We start from the raw sequence: 24,238 nt of genomic DNA, 5'->3' as shown, positions 1-24,238 counted from the left end.
TACTTTATTTAAAGTTGAACTCCAGGTCAAAAATAAATATACCAGTAAAATACGTATAAAGAAGCTGTTTTACCTGCCAAAATGTTTGTATTTTTGCCAATCCAGTTTTAGGATTTAGACAGCTTGGCCGGACAGGTAGATGCTAACACTCTATGTTCAAGTTAACAATAGAAAAAAAAACGCTGGTCTGTCCATCCCCAGCCTGCTAAATGGAACAAAACAGCAGCTGACTGACAAAGCCATCTCGCTCCTCTTTCCGCCTGTGAGTATGTTCCTTGTCAGCATATGTGCATGCAGCACAACTGATTGCCTACCATATTGCTACTCACTCTCTTTGTCTGAATCAACCTTTTTACTGGGTAGTGTAGCCACCAACCTAAAAAAAAGGTAAAAGAATGGACAATTCTACACACCTACCATTCGATATAAGAAATAAAGTTACACATTAAGTAACACTTTTGTAGCCATTGGTTTCCAAACCAAACTAAATATTCTTTTCACAAAGTGGCTAAAAGCATAAGCTTGGCAGGTAGTGCTGATTCCTTTCAAGTTCCCCACGCTTGACATTCATAGATTAGATCCATTCTGAAACATAGAGATGGTATATATTTGATATGAGTGTGCAATTCACTGCTGCAGAGAAGTTAGATCAGCAGCCCTAAGCTGCTCAGATATTTCTGCACCCTTACTGGAGTCCACTAATTTAATTGATTGGACATGTTGCAAAACACAGATCTGGGGAAGGCTACAAAAACATTTTTGCTGCACTAAAGGTTTCCAAGAGCACAGTGCCATCATTCCTAAATGGAAGAAGTTTGGCACAACCGGAACTCTTTCAAGGGCCAAATTGAACAATTGAGGAAGAAGGGCCTTAGTGAGAGAGGTGACCAGGAACTCGAGTTCCAGAGACCCTGTGTGGAGATGGGACAACGTTCAGAAGGACAACCATAACTGCAGCTCTCCACCGATCTGGCTTTATGGCAAAGTGGCTAGATGGAAAGCTCTCTTAAGTGTAAAAAATTATTAGAGCCTGCTTGGAGTTTGCAAGTACTCCCAGAATGTGAGGATCAAGATTATTTGGTTGGATGAAACCAAGATTGAACTGCTTGGCCTCAGTTATAAATGTTATGTCTGGAGGAAATCAGGCATCATCAACTGCACCAATACCATACCAGAAGTGAAACATGGTGGTGGCATGTGTGGGGGGGGGGGGTCTTCATCAGCAGAGACTGGTAAGGGTTGAGGGAAAGCTGAATGGAGCAAAGTACTGAGATATCCTCAATGAGATATCATCATAGTGTTTAGGACCTTACACTGGGCCAAAGGTTCACCTTCCAACACAACAATGACCCAAAGCACATGGAAAAGATGACACAAGAGTGGCTTATGGTCAACTTTTCTGGAGAGACCTGAAAATAGCTGTCAATGGATGGTCTGCATCCAACCTGACTGAGCTTGAGTAGATTTGAAAAGATGAATGGCAGAAAATTCCCCAATGGAGGTGTGCAAAACATGTTGCCTTAAACCCAAAAAGACCCAAGGCTGTAATTGCTGCCAAAGGTGCTTCAACTTAGTACTAAGTAAATATAAATGTGATAATTCATTTTTTTCTTTTTAATAAATTTACAAAATTGTCTAAAATTCTCTTTTCATTTAGTCATTATGGGGTGCTGAGTGTAGAAATAATGTGAAAAAAAAATAATTTAAATGATTGTAGCTGCAACAGAAATAATTGAAAAAGTAAAGGGGATCTGAATACTTACTGAAACCACTATATATGACTTTGTATTTAGCTGTTTGACTAAGTTTAACTTTAATGAAATTCTTCAGGACTCAACTCAAAAATAATATGAAGACAATAGGAAGAAACACAAGCACAGACAAATGGCTTGATTTACTAAAGGAATATAGTCTGTTTACTTATCAAAGTGAATTATCCCCTTGCAAGGGGCCCGTGATGACACATGTCAGTAATGGAGCCAGGGTCAGGCTGGTTGTCCAATGCAAGGTAAAGTTGTTTGAATAAACAAGGAAGAAGAGCTGTGATGCATGGCTCATTGATTTCTAATTCTGATCTATACATCTATTAACAGCGCAATCATTTTTTGCAAAAGTTTTACAAATCTTTAAATTTTAATACACAATTTGTAATGTCCTCCTGTTTCCCAGAGTTTGCCGACTTCCTTTATAAGTGTATAGCTCTGTAGAATTCCTGCCATGGGTAATCAGTAAAATATGCCATGTCCACTTCCCACTATCCATATAGGAAATGTTTTAGAAGTGAAGCAGGTGTGTCCCTTCAAAAGACAATCTTCTTGCAGGGCTCAATCTGGGCTCTGGTTAATGTTTTCCTTGTTATCCTGCTGTGTACACAGCTTCCAGCAAGATAAGCAAGCAACAACTGCCTGCCTGTGTGTGCATAGTGACACAATGGGTAGCAATAAACCTTCCTCACCTGGTGCCCTTAACCAAACAACCTTTCATCAGAAGACATAACATACCAACAATCTCCATTCTAATCTATTTTACAGAGATTTGTCTAACCTTTGCAGTTGAGAAATAAAAGGGCAGAGCTTGTCCACCTGCTCAGAGAATCTTTATGACCATGATTATTCATTTCCTAGCTCACTCATTTGGTAATAAAAATATTTAGATACAGCCAGGTTATCTAAAGATGAAACATTTGCAGATTACTTTTGATGTCAGAAACTGCAACCAATTCAGTTTTGTGGATCTCTTTAGATAGTAGTCATAAAGAAGTAAAAAATAAAATTAATAATTATTTTTGAAAATTTAGGTACACTAGATAAGGTTTGTAAAACTGTCCTATTAGAATAGAATATGTTAATACATATAAATGAATACAAAATATAGGTCTTTTCCTTACCTATCTCTACATATCAAAATAAATGCATAAAACAATTAAATCCTCTGATAGATTTACTCCATTTGTCTCTGCAATTCATATGTGAACCAACATTCCACCATGTGTCTTGAAAGGAACACTTTTAATCATATATATCATAATAATAATAATCAATATTAAAAATCAATATAAAACTGCTCTAAAGGCATATGAAGCAAAACCTTCCAAAATCAGGGTGGGACCTCATTAAAGAAACTCTCCTTTAATATGTGGGTAAGTATGAAGAAATTGCAAAGATGTAGCATATGGGGTAGAGTTAAGGTGAGCTCAGGGTGTACACCTAGGGAAACATTTACATTTTGAATTTGGATGTGTATAGGGTCCAAGGATCAAAAAGGTTTGTACTACATATAGTTCTATTGGTCAGGGTCTTCTCCTCTTCCTGTGTTTTTGTTTGTACATGTTTGTTACTTGCAACCCCTATTTAATGTACAGTTCTGTGTTGCCACTTAATAAATAAAGTTTAAAGAACAAGCACATTGTTTTATGTTTGTAAGCGGGTTTCTTCTATTGTTTTAAATATTTGACAACATTACACTATATAAAGCTTTAATACATTATATCATTTTAATCAGTTCACATTGGAATACATCTGTTCTGGAGTAGCGATGGAGAGATTCTGGAAAGGGGAATCCACCTTGGATTTCATTTTAAAACATAGTAATTTTTTGAAAATTAAGTTTTATGGAATGTTTTTATTTAAACATACAACATTTTTGAGTAACATAGGGCAGCATAGCAGATCATCATACAAATAAAAAACAAAAACAAAACAAACATACAAACAAAGCTCAGACCCTTGTTATTTACAGTAATAACTACAACACATCAAAGGAACAAGTGTTTTAGATTACTTTTATATTTGCTTAGGAAAATCAAAAGACTCTATTTACAATATACCAGGTAGAATATAGAAGTTTGTCATAGATAACAGATCTCTCAGAGGCCGGGATACCATTTTCCTATGAAACGCTTAACATCAGAGTCATCTCCCTGGTCTGCCTTCGATAAGTTCCTATACAAAATCTGTTCTGTTAGTGTAGGGGGCATGGTAGGATCCAGGAAGCCATAACAAACCTCCTTGCCGCTAATAAACAGATGGTGGTCCACCTTTTGGTACCTCGACATAGTGAATTATTAGGGATATCATCCCAAGTTCCAAATATACATAAAGGAGAATGAGAAACCTGTAACCTTATGGAGGAACTGCAATACTTTTTACAAGAAGGTTGATATCCAGGGGCAGGACCATAAATGGTGTTTCAAAGAAGTTCTTATAGCTCTGCACTTGTTACACTTGACTTGCGCCCCTCTCTTGATATTTTCTTTTTATGGATAGAAAATGTTATATGCTTAATGCATATAAAGTTTCTCACCAGGTTTCATTGATCATAATTTTGTGCACTGGTAAATAGCCTGATACAATTTTTTCAACTAAATCTGAAGATGGAAAGTCCTCACACAGGTCATGATATCATTTCCACATCTTCTTTGCGGTTTAGAATTTTCAACCATCTTGATTAGCCAGAATAACAGAACTCTTGCACGTTTGTGTAGCAGTTAATTTATCCTGCCACCAAGTGCGATCATTGGAATTCTCAAAAGTATTTTGCTATTTGTTAGCAAATGTTTCCAATCCTGTGCCATATCCTTTCCAGGTTTTCTGAATCACACAGATTCCCTGATGAAAGTGTAGCCTTGGAGAACTTTAATAAATCAGGCCCAATGACTGACCCTAAATGAATGGCTCTTAAGCATAGTATTAATAAAGAAAGGGCAGCTTGCTAAAAACAGCTCTCTCTCCCTCTCTCTCTCTCTCTCTCTCTCTCTATATATATATATATATATATTTATATATATCATAAAAAGTGATTATTATTTTTACTCTAGCTTTAAATGATAAACATGTTAATAAAACTATGTATGTAAAGGACATATACAGTAGATATCTTTAGTTATAGAAAAGGTATAGGAGGCTGCAGGCAGGATCCCTCTCCATGGTACTGAATAGCAGAAGATAACACTACAGTACATGTACATGTACAGTAGATGAGCTGTCCGCACACATACATTTACGTTTGACAGAACCTGTGTACATATTTAAATTCTGCAGAAACATTTTAACATTATCTATGCCATACATCAATATAATGTTCAATTTAGAGGAATCCATAGGTGACACCAGGGCTATATTGATGCTTTATACAGAAACAATTATACGCTTGTATTAGTTTTATTTCTAATATGGTGACTCTATGAAAAGTTTATCATGGTTTTACTTATTACAGACCACAGTTTAGTTATTCCTTATTTATTATTAAATGGCTTCGGAGTTCAATGAGAAAACAATGTCCTATAGACCGAAACTATCTGGCTTATTTTATGCATGTACTTTTTTTCTTCCCTGAAATAAAACAAAGCTATCAGTTTAAGAAAACATTAACTGCTTTCTCTTTGACATGCATGAACATTTATCATGTCTGCCCTAAAGCTATCATTTTATCTACCGTGGACATTATAGAGCTCTAAAATGTAAGTTGTAACTGAAAGAGCTGACAATAAGGAATGTATTTATTTAATATTATTCAATTATTATTATTTTTACTATATTGCTTTTGTTTAAGCTGCTTTTTGTTCACTAACAAATCCTTCAAAATTAAATCCCAAAGATACAAGAACAGACAATTTCATTTTCTTACTCAACCTCCCATCCCCAAATCGAAATAAGTACCTAAAGGCTAAAAACACCCAAAGGAATATATAAAAAATAAAATAACAAAATACATATGACCATTATGTTCTATAGACAGCCATTAAGGCACACATCAGCGCTTCCTTCTAAGAAAGCTCTAAATCCGGCATTGTATAGTGATTGAGTGCACAATACAGACATGCAGAATAGAAACTACAGGTTGTTCAGATTGGGCCACAATGTATGCATAAATCTAAGGGTTCTAGATTTACATTTGGTTAGATTATTGCTGGGTGAAGTCCATATAAATGAGTACAGTGTGCCTGATTTATTAAAGCTCTCCAAGACTGAAAAGGATACAGTGGACCTGGGTGATCCAAAAAACCTGGAATGGATCTGGTCCAGGATTGAAAACATTTGCTAACAAATAGCAAATGTCTTTAAAAAATCAATTCCAGGTTTGCTGGATAACCCAGGTTCACCGAGTGTATCCTCTCCAGCCTTGGAGAGCTTTACCAAATCAGGCCCAGTGAATTTGGTTAAGAAATGAAAACAAGGAACATGGAGAAAATTATAGTAATCTGAATAGGAATGTATTTCATTAAGACACAAACAAGGCAAATTAGCTCAGTTATGGCAGGTTTATAACTGATCCTTCTATCAGGGCTTTAAAGTGTCAGTGGGAAAAAAGTATATGAAAAAATAATGAGTTTTTTGTTTTTTGCAGTGTCAAAATGCAAACTTCTGCAGCTGGTTAGGGGCCATTCAATAAATTATATATGCATGTGTCCGGTCTGTACATGGCACAACAGACTGTAAAGAGAACACTAGATGGCAATGTTTACATGTTAATGTTTAAAGTTATTGCTATCTTAGGTCAGGGTGAAGCTTGAGCTAAAAAGTCTAGTGCAACAGCCTTTCCCAACCTTTATAATATGAGGGAATGCTTGAAATATCTTTCTGGTCTTCAGGGAACTCCTGCTATAATTACTATATTCAAAACTCACTGCCTCTTGCATTGCTGACCAGTGGGAAGAATGTCACCCTTTACAGAGAAACAAAAAGATCATTGGTGTCAGTTAAACTAAACTGAAAGGTCCAAATTGCTTAATGTTCAAGGAACCCCTAGCAACCTTAGGAGGAACCCTAGTTGTGAAACAATGTAGTAAAATAAACAATTTGATGCAGCAGCTTCTGGGCTCTGAATGTTTACTAAGTGGAAATTGTTTGTTGACTGCTGATAACATTAGTACCACCTGTTGAATCTGTTATTATTACTACACAGTATTTATATAGCACCATCATGATTAACAGTGTTGTACAAAGTCTATAGTCGCATCACTAACTGTCCCTCAAAGGACAGTTTGTCAATCTACTGTCCCTACCATAGGTCAAATTTTGGGGGGAAGCCAATTTATCTAACTGCATTTTTTGGGATGTAGGAGGAAACCCACACAGACAACCAGTAAACTTCATGCAGATAGCGTCCTGGCTGGGATTCGAACCTGGGACATAGCACTGCAAAGGCTGGAGCACCAACCACTGAGCCACCATGCTGCCCAATCAGTTCCTGTGATATACAGCCATAATGCTTGATCTTCCAAACTACTAGTCTGGCTGTATATAGAAAATGTCAGCATAAAATGTAATTTGTGATCAGGTAACTATAACAGTATTTTAGCTTGTACTGAAATTCACAGCCACTCACAGAATAGAATGCGGGCTATAAAGGAAGATGAAACTTAGTTCCCATACATCTTAATTCTTAGCCTTTTGGCCTTTTGAACAAAACATCAATTTCTCTCACAATTCAGAATCAACCAGGAGCAACTCTATATGCACAAGTCAAAGAGCTATTAAGTTACGTGACTTCCATAATTCACTACAGGTATATTTTAGCTATATGCTATATCATATTGCACAGGAAGAAGCAATGAGCAAGCAAAAGGTAATCCATTGTGATGACACAGAATATCGCCCATATAAGTGTTAATTTATGGTGAATTTGGCTAGACATTCATTGGGTTGAGGGTGTGTCTTATACTATTTCTCTGTCTTTGTTCAACCGTGTGCACTGACCAATGTATAAAAGTTCCCCTTGAACTGATGGTGTGAATAAGTGAAATGTGATCATGGTGTGATCTTCTTCACCAACAGCTGTACAAGGGGGAAGGAGACAGAGGAATGGATACAAAGCAGGTGGATACAAAAATGCTGTGTACGCTCTTTCTTATGTTTCCCAATGATATGGCAAAGCTAACGTCCTATGAGTGAAACACAAGATTGGGACATCTGGGAGGTACGCTACTGGCTAAAGCAGAGCAGCTCTGTTTTAATTAATCATGTGTAATAATTAACTAGGGTGTAATTAGATATAATCATCCTGAAAACATGGTTTTGTTTATTTCAACACGTAAGTATAAGGTTAGTAACGCACCTGCCTCTGACTAGTGGAAAACAGTGCAACGGTCATTATGAAGTATGCAGCTCATTATGTTTGTGTTTGACAAGTGATATCCATGTACACTATAACTCATATAAACAATTCATGAACATCTAAGCTCATCCTGTCATTTATGGATCTCATTACAGGAACTTTTACAGTTTGTGACCAGACAAAGAACCGCATGTACAGGCATTTTTACAATACAAGCTTCAAGTTTCGGTGGTAAAATAAATGTACTATAATCTACCAATCACATTACCATTTATGTAACCAAAACAAAAAAAGAAATAGTTAAAAAATAATTTTTTAGATGGGGAGTAGCTGTGATTGTAACCACTTTAGATGTTAATTGTTACGAAAAGGATTTGGATTTCAATAACATCCTTAACGCCAACAATCCATACCAGACATACAAAAATTGGCTTCTCAAAACCCTGAGATATATTTTTTGGACTTTGAAGGCAACCGTTTCAATTTAAACACAAGTAAAATGACAGTGTATTTATTTTGTCATCAGTGATAAAATAAAAAAATTAAATAGTTTTGCTTTGAAGATAAACAGTAACATAGAACCTGCATTCAAAAGGAAATGCATGTGCTGCTTCCAAGACGTTGGACAAAGAAATGAAAGTGAATTTCTTACAGTACTCTAGGAGTTACAGCAATGCCTCATTGCATTACAGGACAACTTCACCTTTAGTGTAATTGTTCAATACAACCCCCTTTACTGCCCTTTTTAGTGTAACACGGAGCAAAATTCTTAGCTCGAACCCCACTTGGGAGATCAGGGCCGAACAGTACGTCTAAGTTCACAATGACTTTAGTTTTAAACGTTTATAAATGCCCATACAACTTTTGCATTTTGAGATTTTTAAAAGTATGTTTTTGAGTTTAAAACGATGTTTACAACCAATATATGTGGCAAAGAAGAAAAACAATAGGGGAAAATGCCTACCAAATGCCCCATATGTCCAAAAGTGCCCAAAAACATTCCATTCATGATAATGGGGCATTTGGAGCATTTGTAGGTTTTTTAAGAACTTTGGGGCCATTGGAAAAAAATTGTGGGCATTTATTGGTGTTTTACCTTGATGCAAGTTGTGTTTTCTCCACAGCCTATCAAGAAAACACTCTGGGGTGGACTGGCCCGTTGGAATGAATGGGAATTTCAAGTATGGGTGTTTAAATGATCGGTTTAAATGCCGAGGAAAAAGTCAGTGTAGACTTTTAAGCTGCGTACACACTTGCAATAATTATCACTGAAAACGAACAACTAACGACCGTTCATCTGATAATCATTAAAAAAAGTGGACAATGATGCCGATGAACGAGGATTGTTGCTGGAAACAAACGACCGTCCCAGAGGATCTGATTGGGCAATGATTGTTCGCAATCTATTGTGTGTACAGTCGTTCAGTGAACGTGGATGGCTCTGCAGTACACTTCCTCCTGTACATGTCACTTCCTGCATTGTTCAAACAGTCGTATCTAGTGTGTGTCAATTATTGGTGGATTATATTTCAACGATCGTTAAAAATTATCACACATAATCGTTAGTTGTTCATGTTCTAACGACAATTATTGCAAGTGTGTACCTAGCTTAAGCCTAGGTCTCTGCACCGGGGGTGAAGGTTACATAGGGGTCAGGGTGTAAAAAGGAGAACTTTAAAAAAAGTAATTTTTTTCCTTTTTCCTTAATCTAAACCTTTTTACCTGTGCACTTATAAGGTGACTTTTATAAACCATTATGGCCAATGGGCCATGCTATACAATTTATAGGAGATTTAAAGGATATACATTTTAATAAATGTGTATAGGTAGTTTACCAATATTAAATATTTAGATGTTTCTCTAGATTCTGACTTTGGGATTTCCCTTTAAATAACAAGCATGCTCTAGAGACTGCTGTCTTGTGTATATATTTTATAATGTACATGTATCTTCAACCAAACAGTGACAGCTGGTGACACTTTATTGTCAACCTAGAAGATTAGCAAGAGAATTTAGTGTTCGAAAGCCAAATTACGACTTGCTTCCCTCAGGGAAGAAGAGATCAGATGTTTACTGAGGGTTAATAATAAATGAATTGAAAAAGAGAAAAAAGCTAGCTGAATACCATATTCAGTGTTTGCATGTCGGCAGGTTGTAATTAGCTAATTAAATGCATGGATTGACAGAATAGAGTGTGAGGGCTTCATTTTTTTCTAACTGTCTCTACAATATATAGGTTGGAATAGTTACATTATTTTAATTTTATAATAATATAGTTATAGCTATAATATGTATTTCACAGATTTATATAGTTCTCATCCTCTGAGATTTTAAATTACTAGCTGTGAAATTGATAAATTGAATCATCTAGGTCAAACACTGAATGCTTGTTTAAACCCTCAAGCAAAATTGTCAAAAAAAGAGAATAATGTTAAAAAGTAGGTAAAGGCGAAAATATTTTTTTTAGTTTTGGATGGGTGAGTATGGAAGGGTTAGATGTTGTGTCAAATTTGTATTATCTTGTGACCTTACTGTGGAGATTAACCCTCCATTTGCCCTGTTGACCATTAAGGAGACAAATATTAGAAATTCATACATTTTACATTATTAGAGCAGTGAGGAACATTATTCAATAAGCGCAGCTAGTCCTATCATTACTACCTATAATGAAAACTACATTTACTTTTCATGTTTCATCTCCAGCAGTGAAAGGAAATTCTCCCAGTGGAACAGACAGCAAAGAAAGAAAAAAAAGTTTTACCCATATCACATTCAACCTAGAACTAGCTTTACAAATACTTTTTTATTTGAAAAACCTTTGTATAGTTCATAAGTATCTAAGTACACTGCAGCAAACATGCCATTTACGATCAGGCTATACTTTCTGCCTTGCAGTGTTCACAATAGTCGCTTCCCCGTTCTAACAAAGCTATAAGTCTACAAGTCAGCTAACTCACTAAAACTACACATTCCTATTAAAAAATATTCTTAATTGTTATATATAAACATTCTAAAATTACAAAGAAAGCTACACTACCAACAATACATAGAAATCACTAACATGTGAATGAAGAAAATGGCATTTGTAGTCTAAACCTAATTCTGTCCAATGGATCTGCTTAACAAGATATAGACTAAAATATATATCCAAAACCAAAAAAATCATATCATATGTATCCAGTATCTGGGGAAGAAATAGGTACTTTAATATTCTCAACACATTTTGTAGACAATAGTCTACTTCCTTAGGAGACTGTATAGACAGAAACCTATAAAAGAGACTGAGATAGTGAGCCTGATTTAATAAAGCTCTCCAAGGCTGGAGAAGATATACTTTCATTAGTGGGTGATCACCCAGCTTCACTTATGAAAGTGTATTCATCAGTGATGAATTATATTTTCTTACTCTTTGTGGTGGTTTCTGATATGTGAACAATATTAAAGGTTCCCTTTAAGAAAATGAAGATAAAGAAAAAATCCTATGGACCAGTCAGCTTTCTATATCAATTATGCCTGAATTTCCTTTCTGTATCCTCCTCCGTATTATACTCTATTGCAGAGAAACCTACAATTTGTAGATGGGTACACTGTGATTTCTATTTACCAAAAATTTACACAACCTTTACGCCATAGCTTTTATCTTATGCATTTGTGTTCTATTTAATTGCTATGTTGTTTTTTTTATTCATTAGTGGCTTGCATTAGTTTTTCGTATCTTAACTCTTGGGATAGTTCAGTATTTTATTAATGCAATGGACTAAATGTACTTGAAAATGCCAGTGAAATCCCGTAGTAGGCAGTCCATGCTAACAGAATGGTACAACTATAAATACTGCTAAATTAGCATTCACAAGTTTATTACCAATATCAGTGTAAACATGAATGAAATTGGTGTGTTCAATCCTCTATCAAATAGGCAAAAGCCAGGCACAGAGGCTATGATTTTACATCATATTTTCTTTAAATTTGAGTAGTAAAGGAAATAGTAATACATAGTAGTAATAGTAATAAAGGAAATAAACAAAAAGGCAGAATGTAAATGTAACTTTCTATTCTGCTATTTTAGGCTATTACAATATGAACAGAAATTGAATCTACATTCTACCAGAATTAGACAAAATGACAAGTTCATTTAATAGCAGTAGACCAATATTGGACAAATTGACAAATTGGAAAAAGGTTCACTAGCAGGAACTCTATACTGACCCTTTCTGCAATACTGTGGCACATTGATGCTTATGGCCAACCACTAGACGTAATCACTGTTACATGGTGGAGGTAAGCCCTATGTTTCACCAGTAATTTAGGGTAGTGTGGGGAACATGAGAATGGTAAAAAGACATTTTTTGGTGTTCTGTAAATCTGTCACTTGGAAAAAACAGGCTGGTGTTAGTAGTGATATAGGGGGTGTTAGAAGAGAGTTTCAATTTTACAAATTTTAATTGTAAATAGCAAAGTGTTTATTATAAAATAAAGAATTGATCCTTCTTACAAAATAAGACTTACATAGTAAGATAACACACCAAGACTATAAAGTGCACACTTTTGATCAACAGAAGTTATGCAACAATGAACAGTCGCCTCTAAGATCTTACTAACAATGTTTGTAAACTACACTAGCTGTAAACCAGTCTGTAATTGCTATATCAAATGATGCAATGCATTTATAATTTAGCACACTATGGTTTATTGATGCTCATTACAAGCTGTTAATGAGGTATCTCCTTCTTAAGGAGTGATGGAGCAGACAGTTAGGGAGTGTAAGTATCCTTCTCTCCTGCCAGAGGGATTATGTATGTCTCGAAGCAGTAGGCGAGTTGGGCTTTGCATATTTTTATTTACCTTATTCTTTTTCTGTATTTTGTATATTAATATCTGAAATGTCTTCATTAAAACTTAAAAATAAATTTGAAACAATAAACATGAATTACATAGTAAATTTTTGCATAAGGTGTATATTTGTTTCAAAAGTAAATATGTAAATTAACAGTTGTTTAAATTATATCAAATGTTTTTTTTTTTCCACAAATGTGTGTGCTACATTGATAAATTTTAGTATAGTTGAAAAAATAATCTTTCCTCCTGGGCCTCTATGGCAATGTAAACTTAACTGTCCAACTGGGGCTCAACTGCACCATTGGGATTGACCTTTATATTGGTAGTTGAAACTGGTTATATACATATTGTATGGAGCTAATAGCCTTTATTAGGTGCATTAATGTTAGAAGAAAAAAATCTAATAAATTGTAATATATGTATGTAAAAAATTCTGTTCTGGTACTGAGTATAGATTAATGAGAAAAAAAATATGTTTATTATATCATGTAATATCCTAATATCTAATAGTAATAGTAAGTAAAATCTTAAACAGGCTGGAACACACTAATTCTGTTACTGGTAATGGTATAACCTTTTTATTTCAATGATATAAGAAAGTAATCTTGTTAAAAACCTTTGCATTTTATACTATCCAGTTCAGTAAATCTAATAATGCTTGCTGTGACTGAGCATTGCATACAGCACCTTTACTTTAATTTTCAACACAACAATTTTCAAAGACCAATAGAGTCAAGCACATATATATGGCACATATATGGTATCTTACCACCCCCTAGATATAAAGAAAATGTTTAAAATATTTACTTTCTAAAAGCTAAAATATCAGTTTTGGATAGTCTTGATAGATTCTACAACAGCTGAATTTAGTCTCCAATGTTCATGACCACTATGTATACCTTTGTTCTTAACATAAAGCTAGCTAGCTATAGCTAACATACAGAATGTAGTGAACAATTCGCTCAGGAATTGTGGTGGACAGCCGCTGACACAACATATTCAGCCAGGAAAAAAATAAAGTACACCTTTATTTTGTTTTAACTAGGATTAAGTCAAAATGCAGAAGTAGTGTATGCTAAGAAAACTTGTGTACACCCTTACTACTTCCATAGAAATTGGAGGATAAGAAGCAGCCATGTGCTGCTAATCAAACGTACTTGATTAAATGATCATCAGCAAGCGTGATCACCTCCATAAAAGCAAAAGCCTTGCATGACGATGGACTTCATTGGAAATGGCCTTATAACCCTTCCCAGATTGATGGGCAGTAATAATTGCTTCTCTGAAATCATTGCTGATGTCTTTCCTCCTTGGCATTGTGTAAACACATACCTAAATGCTCCAGATGAGGAAACTTAATTTCCAATGTTTACAATGCAAAGTCACTTATCAGGTTTTATATATATTATTTTTATTGACTGGAAATGTTGAGGACAGAAAATAATAACATGGAGGAACTCTGAGCTGCCTAGACCTAAAAACTTGGTCTGAAAAGTTGCTTCCAAACAAACCACAAGACTTCTGGAACAATGTCCTTAGAAAAGATGAGACCAAAGTTAGGATATTTTTCCATACTACACAGTACCAGGTTGGTGAAAACCAAAAACAACAAATCAGCACAAATGCCTAATAGTAGTTTTCAGTGGAAGGGAAAAAAATCCTCCAAAATGTTATGAGAGACTGATAGATCAACACAGAAAACAATTATTACAAGTTATTGGTGCTAAAGATGGTTGTACAGGATAGAGAATTATGGGGTGTACTTTTTCATGCATGTCTTCTTTTTTTGGATTTTTTTTTTTGTTAAATAAATAATGACATGGTGGAATGACATGGTATCACCTAATTTGTCACTGTGAAGGGTACAGATTTATGATTTACACATTGTCATTTCTGGACATCTCTGCTCTTCGGCTGTTGGCTCACAGTGGAAATTATTTTATCACTATCTTCTGTTTGATTTTTTAAATATATAGAATTTGAATTCCTTTACAGCTAACCTTTATAGACTGTTTATCCAAAAGTGTCTGTAAGTAACTAGATGTTAATGGACCCCATGCATTTGGAGGGTTTTGACCGAAATACATTGTATGGAGTAACTTTAGTTGATTTCTATGGCAGTAGCTCAAAATACAGATTCTCAAAGCAATACACATCTGTATTTATCATGGATGATAGGGAACAATTTATTTAATCTTGGATGCGGAAGTTGGCTTTAGGTTTTGTGTTATTAGGGGGATCAGCCCATCGCAAGACACTGTAGTGCTTCCAAAAAGTTTGTTTTTTTCAACCAAACGAGTTGCTTCCATTCAGCATAACAAAAACACATTTGGCCTAGTCCAGCACAACAAATTCAACTTTATGTCCCACAGGTAAAAACATAAATCCTGCCACCCAAGCCACTACTTCAGGATTAAGCCTGGTACTCACAGGTAACACATGGTGCCGTTTCAAAATCTGTAGTCCTACAACATGGGCATTACTCCCTGTACTCAGGCTCAGACTGTGACACCCATCAGGGTATTGGTCCCACCAACCTAGACTTTGGGAGACCTCCTCGGCTCTCCCAGCCCACAGGCTGCACACAACCTCACCACATGGCCTCAGGCTACCGCTTCCCCTGATACAAAAGTAGGTGCCTTTTTATTCATAGCAAGGTACACTAGAACAATCCCTAATCTCTGGTAATCTCTGGTAATCTCTGGACCCATTCTTTCCAGGACACTCCAAGCCTGGATCCCAAATAAAAAAGGCTGCAATCTTGCAGCCCCCTTTAATTCCCTTTCCAGAAGACACTTAGATTAAATTTCGCACCATATCTTTCATCCAGTGGTTTTAGATGTTTCTGACTCCATGTTTCTGACTCCATAATCCTACAATAATAGTTTCTGCCTCTGAATTATAAAATTCTGTCCATTTTTCCTTTGTAAATTGCAAATGGTTCTTAAGGAACTAGTTGTAAAATCATGATCACAAAACAAAGGATAGAAAATAGTAAGTCAAAATGGAGGTCTGGACTAACTGCAGAAAAGGGACATAGTCCTGGTTGTACGGATCCCAATAAAACATACCTAACTGTCTAGCACCCCTTACAGTAATGGGTAGTAACAGCGTAATAAAGCGTTATAGATTTTCTAGGAGTAGCTGCTTGCTTTCAGACCATCTTTTTCTAAAAGGCTGTACAAGGCAAGAAACAATGATAAAGAAATCACTTTAGGCTTTTTGAATAAACATTTCAGGTTAGGTTTGAGAACATTTGAAAAGCAGCTCACCATGCACAATGAGTACGCCATGTTTTCCTTTTTCACCCCTCAACATATTCAGTCAACATTATATAAAAAACCCGATAAGTGACTTTGCTTCAATAAATAAACAGGTACAAATTTGCCAAAGCAAGCCTCCCATTCTATCCTAGCCTTTACCTTAACAATAAATGAATGACACAAAAGCCCCCAGATTTCCAACCATATACAAGGAATTGTATATGGTTGGAAAAATTGAAATAACTGAAAATATGGCTGTTGTGGAGAGAGGAGGATGGGGATTTTTGTATGCCTATTGTAGGGTGAGATGGGTTAAAAAAATTGTTTTTTGTGTAGGGTGGGGGGAATTGTTGGTTCCTACAACTTTACATCTGGCTCCTAGATTGCGTGTTACATAGCAGGTTTTGAGAGCCAATATAATGACTGTCAGGTATATAAATGACCTCCATAGAAGTGTCTGCCTTTGGAAATGTTTAACCCATGCACCTCACTTAAAACATATATGCTAATGTTTTTGTTCATATGTTTTCTGGGGTTGTCTACACTCATTCAAATTCATGTTGAAAATACAATGTAATGAAGAATTCAAAAAGGGGTGTTTATGTTCTAACTGCAATAATTGCAGTAATCAATGTTTACAAGTGGGTGGCAGAACGCTAAAGAATGGCATGGGAAAAAACATTTAGCTGTAGGCAATCTGCAAATAAAGAATCTCATGGGGATTGCCTGTCACTGGGTCAGACACCATTGCCTTAAACCATTCACTTTCTTTTTATGTTGCTTGCTGGTGTGGCAGCAATTATTAGCTTTTAATTCAAAATGCAGTGGTGGAAAAAAGGGAAACTATAGTTTTATTATAAATATATTTCCAGGCAAAAAATTCTGGTTGACACACATACACACTTTGTTAACCCCAGTTCACAGTTCAATATGTCTCCATGTCTCCAATATGTCTCCGTCTCTATGTCTCAAGACCATTCTGGTGTCCCATTATTATAGAAAAATGATAAGCCTGTGTGACAATAATGTAATTTATACACAGTATCATCACACCATGCATTTCTTCTTGTACTGTATTAGTAAGGCTTGTATTTTTTACCTCTCCATTGTCACCTCCTTAAAGTATATCTAAACTCAACCTTTTTACTGTTTACGGTATAACAATAGGTAGACAACCTTAAATAAAGTAAAATGTTTTTTTTTAAGTGCAACACCCTTTTTTTTTTTTAAAAAAAATGCAGCATTGCCACTTTAAGTCTTGATTGTTGCAGCGATCAAGACTTAATAGGAGCGCTGATCCTTCCAGAATATCTATGTCGTGCATCCCGGGAGGCTCTGGCTGCTCCTTCTACGTATGCCCTGATCAGCGGCTACGTCACCCAATCTCCCAACTGTGCAGTGCGAGATCAGGTGATGGAGCAAGAAGACCGGAAGAAAAGGCAGAAGATGGCGGCGCCCGGTGTTTCCTCCGGGACGAAGAGAAATCCCAGCACGACGCGGGACCGCATCACAAGAAGGACCAGCGCCAGATCCCAGTGAGGGATTAAGGGTAATTTTTTTGTTTTTAGTTTAGTTTCGCTTTAAGTATTTTGAACCAGTTTTTGCTCCTATTCGTCTTAGTTTGTAAATTACACTGGATAGGAACAGGATCTCTTGTTTTTGGTTGGGGTCACCATGTGGCACTGGACACTTAAACACCTCAAGGCTTGTGAAAAGGAAACTATCAACCTGGCATAGAGTTGGAGGGGGTGTCTGATTAAAGTATCAGAAATGTACTCTCTGGAGCAGCAGTTGCCAACCGGTGGTCCGCAGCCCACTGGTGGTCCATGAGAAAATTTTGGGGGTCCACAGCCGCGGAACATGTCCCCGTACAAGTCCCAGGCGCCGGAAAGTGGGTGAGCCGTGTCCCTGGACATGCTTAGATCTGTGATTGGGGGAGTGGGCGGGGCTATGTAGCAGTGATGTCACTATGGGGGAGGTTTCTCAACATTTGATTGACACCTGGCTCCCCGTGCATGCGCGATCAGGAGCCGGTGATTTTAGTGGTCCACAGAACCAAAAAGGTTGGCGACCACTGCCCTGGAGAACAAGTGGGTAGGTACACAGATTTCAGTAGATGTATAGGCTGAATTCTGCACGCTGTCTTCAGGCTGACAAAGCAGATAGAATTTCTTTCCTGTAGATGGTGGTCCCAGGTACAAGAAAGCGCCACTCCGGGTATGTATCTCCAAAAACTTTAACGTTGTGCAGAACCATTCATTGCTGCATTTTCCACCACTAGACTGCCTTGTTCTTGGAACCACTGCTAATATCAGAGTGCAGATCAAATCAGAGGTGTCTCTTGTTTTGCTACCCAATTGTTTTTTCTGCAGATGGCAAACTTGTTATTAACCCTATGGTCCTGATTTATAAAAGCTCTCCAAGACAGGAGAAGATACACAAATATGGAATGGAATTCTTAAGTCAATTAGTCAATTTGTTAGCAAATGTTTTAAATCCTGGACCAGATCCATTCCAGGTTTGCTAGATCACCCAGGTTTACTGATGAAAGTGTATCTTACCCAGTCTTGGAGAGCATTATTAAATCAAGCCCTATGCCTCTTGAAATAGTACCTCCGTGGTAGTTTATTTGATCTGTTATAGATGTCTGGCAGTTTTAATCTCACCTTCTTCTCCCATAAGAACACCTTGTCTGTCTAACTGTGACCTGTCCATAAAATATATATATTATCTATTTATTAAGCATAAATGAAATGGGGGCCTTTTCTGTAATACTGTTTCACTTTGATCTCAGGTTTTGCGGTATTTATTTATTTTATTAAACAGTGTCAAACCAATGAAAATGAAAATGCGCTGTCCATAGTGCTGATCTTTTGTAAGAACACATGATCAACATTTGAAGAATTCTTTTTTTTTTTATAGATGAATGTTTAATGTTGCATATTAAACTATTAGCTGACATCAGCCAATGTGCTTGTCAACATAAGGCTTATATTTAAAAAAAAAAAAGATTAATAAATTAGGTCTTTGTCAAAATATTAGCAAAAAGGGTGCATAAGTGGACGGTGTTTGTGCAACTTCCCTGCACAATAAAGAAAAATAAGTATTAACAATTTCCATTAAATATATTCTTTACATACTAGATGCATATGTATTTGAGGAAATCTGTATAAGGGTAATTTACTAATTTAAATAGAGATTAAGTTATTTGACTGGTATATCCAGTCTGCCAATATCATTGTTACAGACCTGCCAATTATTTATTTCATTCAAGCTAATATCCTATCTACACAATAGCTCAGATAGTGTTTGTGTTTTTCAGAAAATAGGGGAGTAGCCTGTACAGAATATTAATGGCTGTTAGCATACTTTGTGTATGGCCTGCACAGATGGTGTGGCTCTGTATATATTTTCAGGATTGATCTATATAGCATCTTATGCATAGACCACACACCCATCCTCAGCACATGCCCTGAAGAAGGGTCATGATGGCTTTGTAACTGACTGATTGCATGTACTTAATAGAAACATTTCTGTAGATGTGTAGAATCAATAGATTGTGTTGTGATAAATACAATTGTCAGCTATTGATGTCCTGCAAGGGCACATAATGTTAGCTAACACAGCATGAGCAGGACAACCAGGGCATACCAAGTACTACAAATAAATAATAACACCTTAAATTTAAATAATTTATTTAATATTTTTAAACTTAGATTAGGATAAAGATTATTAATTATGATATTTGTATATATGAACTATGTTATTATTGAACATACAAACTTATGAATAATAAAATAATTGAATAATATGTGTTTGTGTACATTTTTATTATTATTATTATTATTAATAAACAGGATTTATATAGCGCCAACATATTACGCAGCGCTGTACATTAAATACATTTTTATCAAATTGCAAATTATTTATATATACTTTTTTTTACTGTATGTATATCTTATATTATACCTTCTAACTAAGAGAAACTAAAGCATGTTTTTTCAAGTTTATTAAAGTCTTCGCATGATTTACAGTGTTGTGCTGTGGGTGAAGCTTACCAGTATATATCCCTTGAGATCCCAGAAACTGTCCCCGGGCAGTCTTTAGACAATCCAATGTAGGCAGCTGGTTAGAAAAAAGACAAAGAAAAAAAGATAAGGAAAACTTGTGAAAGAGAGAAAGGGACATGTTCCTTTGCAGTACTGATTCATATAATTCACAGAGCCAGAGTCTGATTGATGGAATTTTTTTATCATGGATTCTAAAGGCCTCAAGTCAGCCTTGATCATCCTCACTGAACATATGTCCACATATTCCCTTGGGCAGTGTTCCTAATGTGTGCATCCATGTGTCTGTATTTGTTTAGAGTGTGCTCCCACTGATCTAATTGGACCTTTCCCATGACCCTTTGCTTCCTTAAGTTTGCCACTTGCTGATACCAAATGAGGGAGGCTTTAACCAAGGGTGCCTAAATGCAAATGAATGGAGCTATCTGCTCAGGCTGATCGGTATTATAAATGCAATTTTGCTGAGAACCTCTCTCCAGGACAGTTATAAAGGGATCCCAAACACATCCCATCTGTTACAATCCTGCACTGATTTATGTGCGCATTAAGTTTGTTAGGCTCCTGCTACCCCTGTTAATAAACTGTCATTAAAAAAAAAAGAAAAGCTTTTGAGCAGCACAAATTTTTGGCTCCCAAACCACCAAACCAGCAATATATATATATATATATATTTCTATATATATATATATATATATATATATATTCATATTAACTATAACGTATAATATACATGTTCTAAAAAATATATGTTTATGATAATTCTAACTGTATTTTTGTGTGTTTTTTATTTAATTGTGGTTTAAGTAACCTAAACTATGCAATCGATAAGCATTCCGCTGTCTCTATCCAGTAAATAGAAATGGAAAGTTTAGTGTTTTGTTTATGTTTATTTATTTTGGCCAGGGCTAAAGATAAAAAAAACCCCAAAAGAATATGAATACAATAAAAATGTGTATTTTTTGTTTTATGTAAGTTTTGCAAATTATTAATGTATTGTTCTGTCCATCCAGCAAGTGGAGCTCTAGTCTACTTTTTCACATGGTTACTTTTCAGTTTTGCTGAAAAAGGTCACCACGGTAGTGACCCATTCCTTATCAAGCAGCCTTGTCAGAAGTTTATGTCTAAAACTTTATCCAAATGCTAGATTTTTTTTTTCTGCTTAGATTGATCGTTTTGGGTGAACATCTGGCATTTAGTACAGCTTTCAATCGTCTTGCCAGATTGCTGTCTGGCAGCTAAGGACTATAGAAAATGACTATTCTTCTGTCACTGAAGAATATCTGGTATAGTGAAAGTGACAATAATTGAACATGTGTATAGTTCTTAATGTACCTGTAAATGAAGCCACTCTGCTCTCTTTAGATAACCTATAGTGCTCTGGGAACCCTTTGTCATTTATTAAATGTCTTTCTACAAAGATTTTATATAGACAATAAAAAACAAACATAAAATAAAACTTTGTAAAACTCAACATATAAACTATGATTAAACCCAATTTTGTTAAAAAATCAAGATCTTTTTAAAGAAGACATAAACTAAAATTTTTACTTTACATAAAAGGGTAGACAACTCTTTTAAAGTAAAAATATTCTCTTTTTTTAAAAAAAGGATGACATACCTCCCCTTTTTGTGCGATAAAGACTGAGTGGGAGCGCGGAACCTTCCAGGATACATGCGTTATGCATCCCTGGCATGTGCAGAAAGAGCATTTTCCTTCACTGGGAGATGCTGATGCATGTGCAGTAAGATCAGTAATCTTTTTTCCCCCCTTTTACAGTGGGCTCAGTCACCCAATCTTGCACCTGCACAGTGTGAGATCGGGTGATGTACACTGAAGAAGGCAGAAGATCGTGGAGACGCCAGGACCAAGAAGAATTCCAGTATGGCGCAGGACCCAATTGAAGAAAGCTTCAACATGATCAAGGGATGTGCGGAATTAAAGGTAAGTGTGATTTCTTTTATTTTTCAGTTTAGTCCTGCTTTAACATCAAAAGCAGTCAATTTAAAAAAAATATATATATTACTCGAATACTAATATTTTTTATGTCTTGGCTGTACAATTTGGAGAACTTCCAATGCATGTGCAATTTGCTTTTTAGAGATGTCCACATGTATCATACATTATCATACATTTCTGTACTAGCAATTAAGTGCTGACATGCTTCACATTCTTTTGTGTAGGTTATTTGCTAGATAGCTGCAAAAGTGAAGAACTATCAAAAAAGTAATGTAAGAAATGTAAAGTAATGTAAGAAATCCCTTACATCTCATGACATATGATTAAATGTGTATGTAAAAATATATGGAAATAAAATATATAAAACATACGTTTTAAATTTTCAGTATTAATAAGCAGTGGATTTTTTCAAACAACTTAATTTACAGTACCACAATTTACAAATTTAGATTTAAAAATAAAATTATATATAGAAATAAAAAAAGGAATGAGTAGATATAGGGATAGATAAAAATAGATACTTACCTTTTTATGTAAGTGTGTAGCCAATCCATGCTCATGGCCAAGAGGGTTTGGCTGTACCTGTAGTGTGTCCCATACAAAGTGGGAGCCCTTACTGCCAGGATTAGTAGATGAAGAGAGAAAAAAAATGTTCCATCAACATCTAATATGCAGAGATTTGTGTTGGGCTAAACTATGCTTAAAAATGATCAAAACCAACATAATTGCCATAAACTTGTAATATTAATGTTTCTAATATTCTCCAGTAAATCTGATGAAATAGCTTGTACGTCCCACACAGCAGTGTTTAGTGTGCAATTAATTGACAAGCTACCTGAATGTAGACAGCGGTACCGCTGTTTGGATAACCAGCAGATGTCCCCAGCAGAACAGATGTGTGCCTTTCCCCCTCAGGCCCTGTGTGCATCCTTATGCCCATGAGAAAGGAAAGTGTGCTGAGTGTTTATATGTCCCGCTAAAGACTGACCTTCAGCCACTTTACGAAGCACATGTTTGACATAAACCCTGAAAGAAATGAGCTTATTGATTACAAAAATATTGTTCTTCGGTTTATCACAATAGGTGATCAACTCCATATAAACACATAAATCTATTTCTGAACCGGGTATTGAATTGCAGCAGTTTGTTGTAGTTTTTTCTGTTATTGCATCTAAAGATCATCAACATCACAACAAAGCAGAAACAAGATATCTGTTGGATTGACGAAAGTTTTTTTTCTCTTTTATACTCCCGTAGATGTGATGAGTTTAATGTACCTAACCTTTGTACCTTTGTAAATATATTGCATATGTTACAATTAGAATTAAAGCTAAACTCTGGGAATATATCAAAACACATGATTATGCAAAATAAAAAAAAAAGGGACCCTATCTAATATATTAAGAGATATACTGGCCAACCCTGTAATTAGTCAAGGTATGAAACAAATAGAAAAGAGACAGGGATTTTTGGCAGCAAATTAAGGTGTATTTTTTAAAGAAGTACAACGTGAGTGACACATATTTCATTACATCAGTGTACGAAAAGGAAACATGGTAAAATCACAGTTGGACTTTGAAGGCGTCCCTTGACAGGGATATGCCTTGCTTTCTAAGTATAGAATAATCTGAAGTGTTGCAACAAAGGTACATAAAGCTCACAGGTCTCAAACCCGACGCGTTTCACCAGATGGCTTCATCAGAGGATGTGCAATAAGGTATAAACAAGAATAATTATAATCATTGTAATACTTATAATTGTAATAATTATATAATTATAATTATAATTGTAATACATAATAATAACACAAGAGTAACAGGTCAGATCTGTCATATCTGCTCAATGTTCCTACATCATGTATAAATCAATCTACTTGTTTCAAAACACATGATTATGCTGTTATGTATTTATTATTGTTTATTGAATGCAGCTAGGGTGAGCACTTGAATTTGATTAGGTATCAAATAATGTGAATAATGTCAGGGCTTAGCAAGTTGTCTCTGCTGTTTGGATGGACTGGATAAATCTCCAGGTAGACTGGATAAATATTACAAATTATT

The 24,238-nt window shown here is 35.6% G+C and overlaps 1 long non-coding RNA gene across 1 annotated transcript in view; it reads right to left on the bottom strand.

Moving 5' to 3' along the window:
• The window catches only part of LOC140329207 (uncharacterized), a 50,295-nt gene extending 27,315 nt beyond the window's left edge, over positions 1-22,980 (bottom strand). The window contains exons 1-2 of the long non-coding RNA XR_011920439.1: positions 22,704-22,980; positions 20,213-20,279 (exon numbers count right to left, since the gene is read on the bottom strand). This is a non-coding gene — a long non-coding RNA (uncharacterized lncRNA). The remainder of the gene's footprint in view (positions 1-20,212; positions 20,280-22,703) is intronic.
• Between the last annotated feature and the right edge of the window lie 1,258 nt (positions 22,981-24,238).

The sequence above is a fragment of the Pyxicephalus adspersus genome, chromosome 4, assembly GCF_032062135.1.
Source record: "Pyxicephalus adspersus chromosome 4, UCB_Pads_2.0, whole genome shotgun sequence".
Taxonomy (NCBI): Eukaryota; Metazoa; Chordata; class Amphibia; order Anura; family Pyxicephalidae; genus Pyxicephalus; species Pyxicephalus adspersus.
Note: the sequence above shows the minus strand (reverse complement) of the source record. Positions and strands in the feature narration are given on the sequence as shown.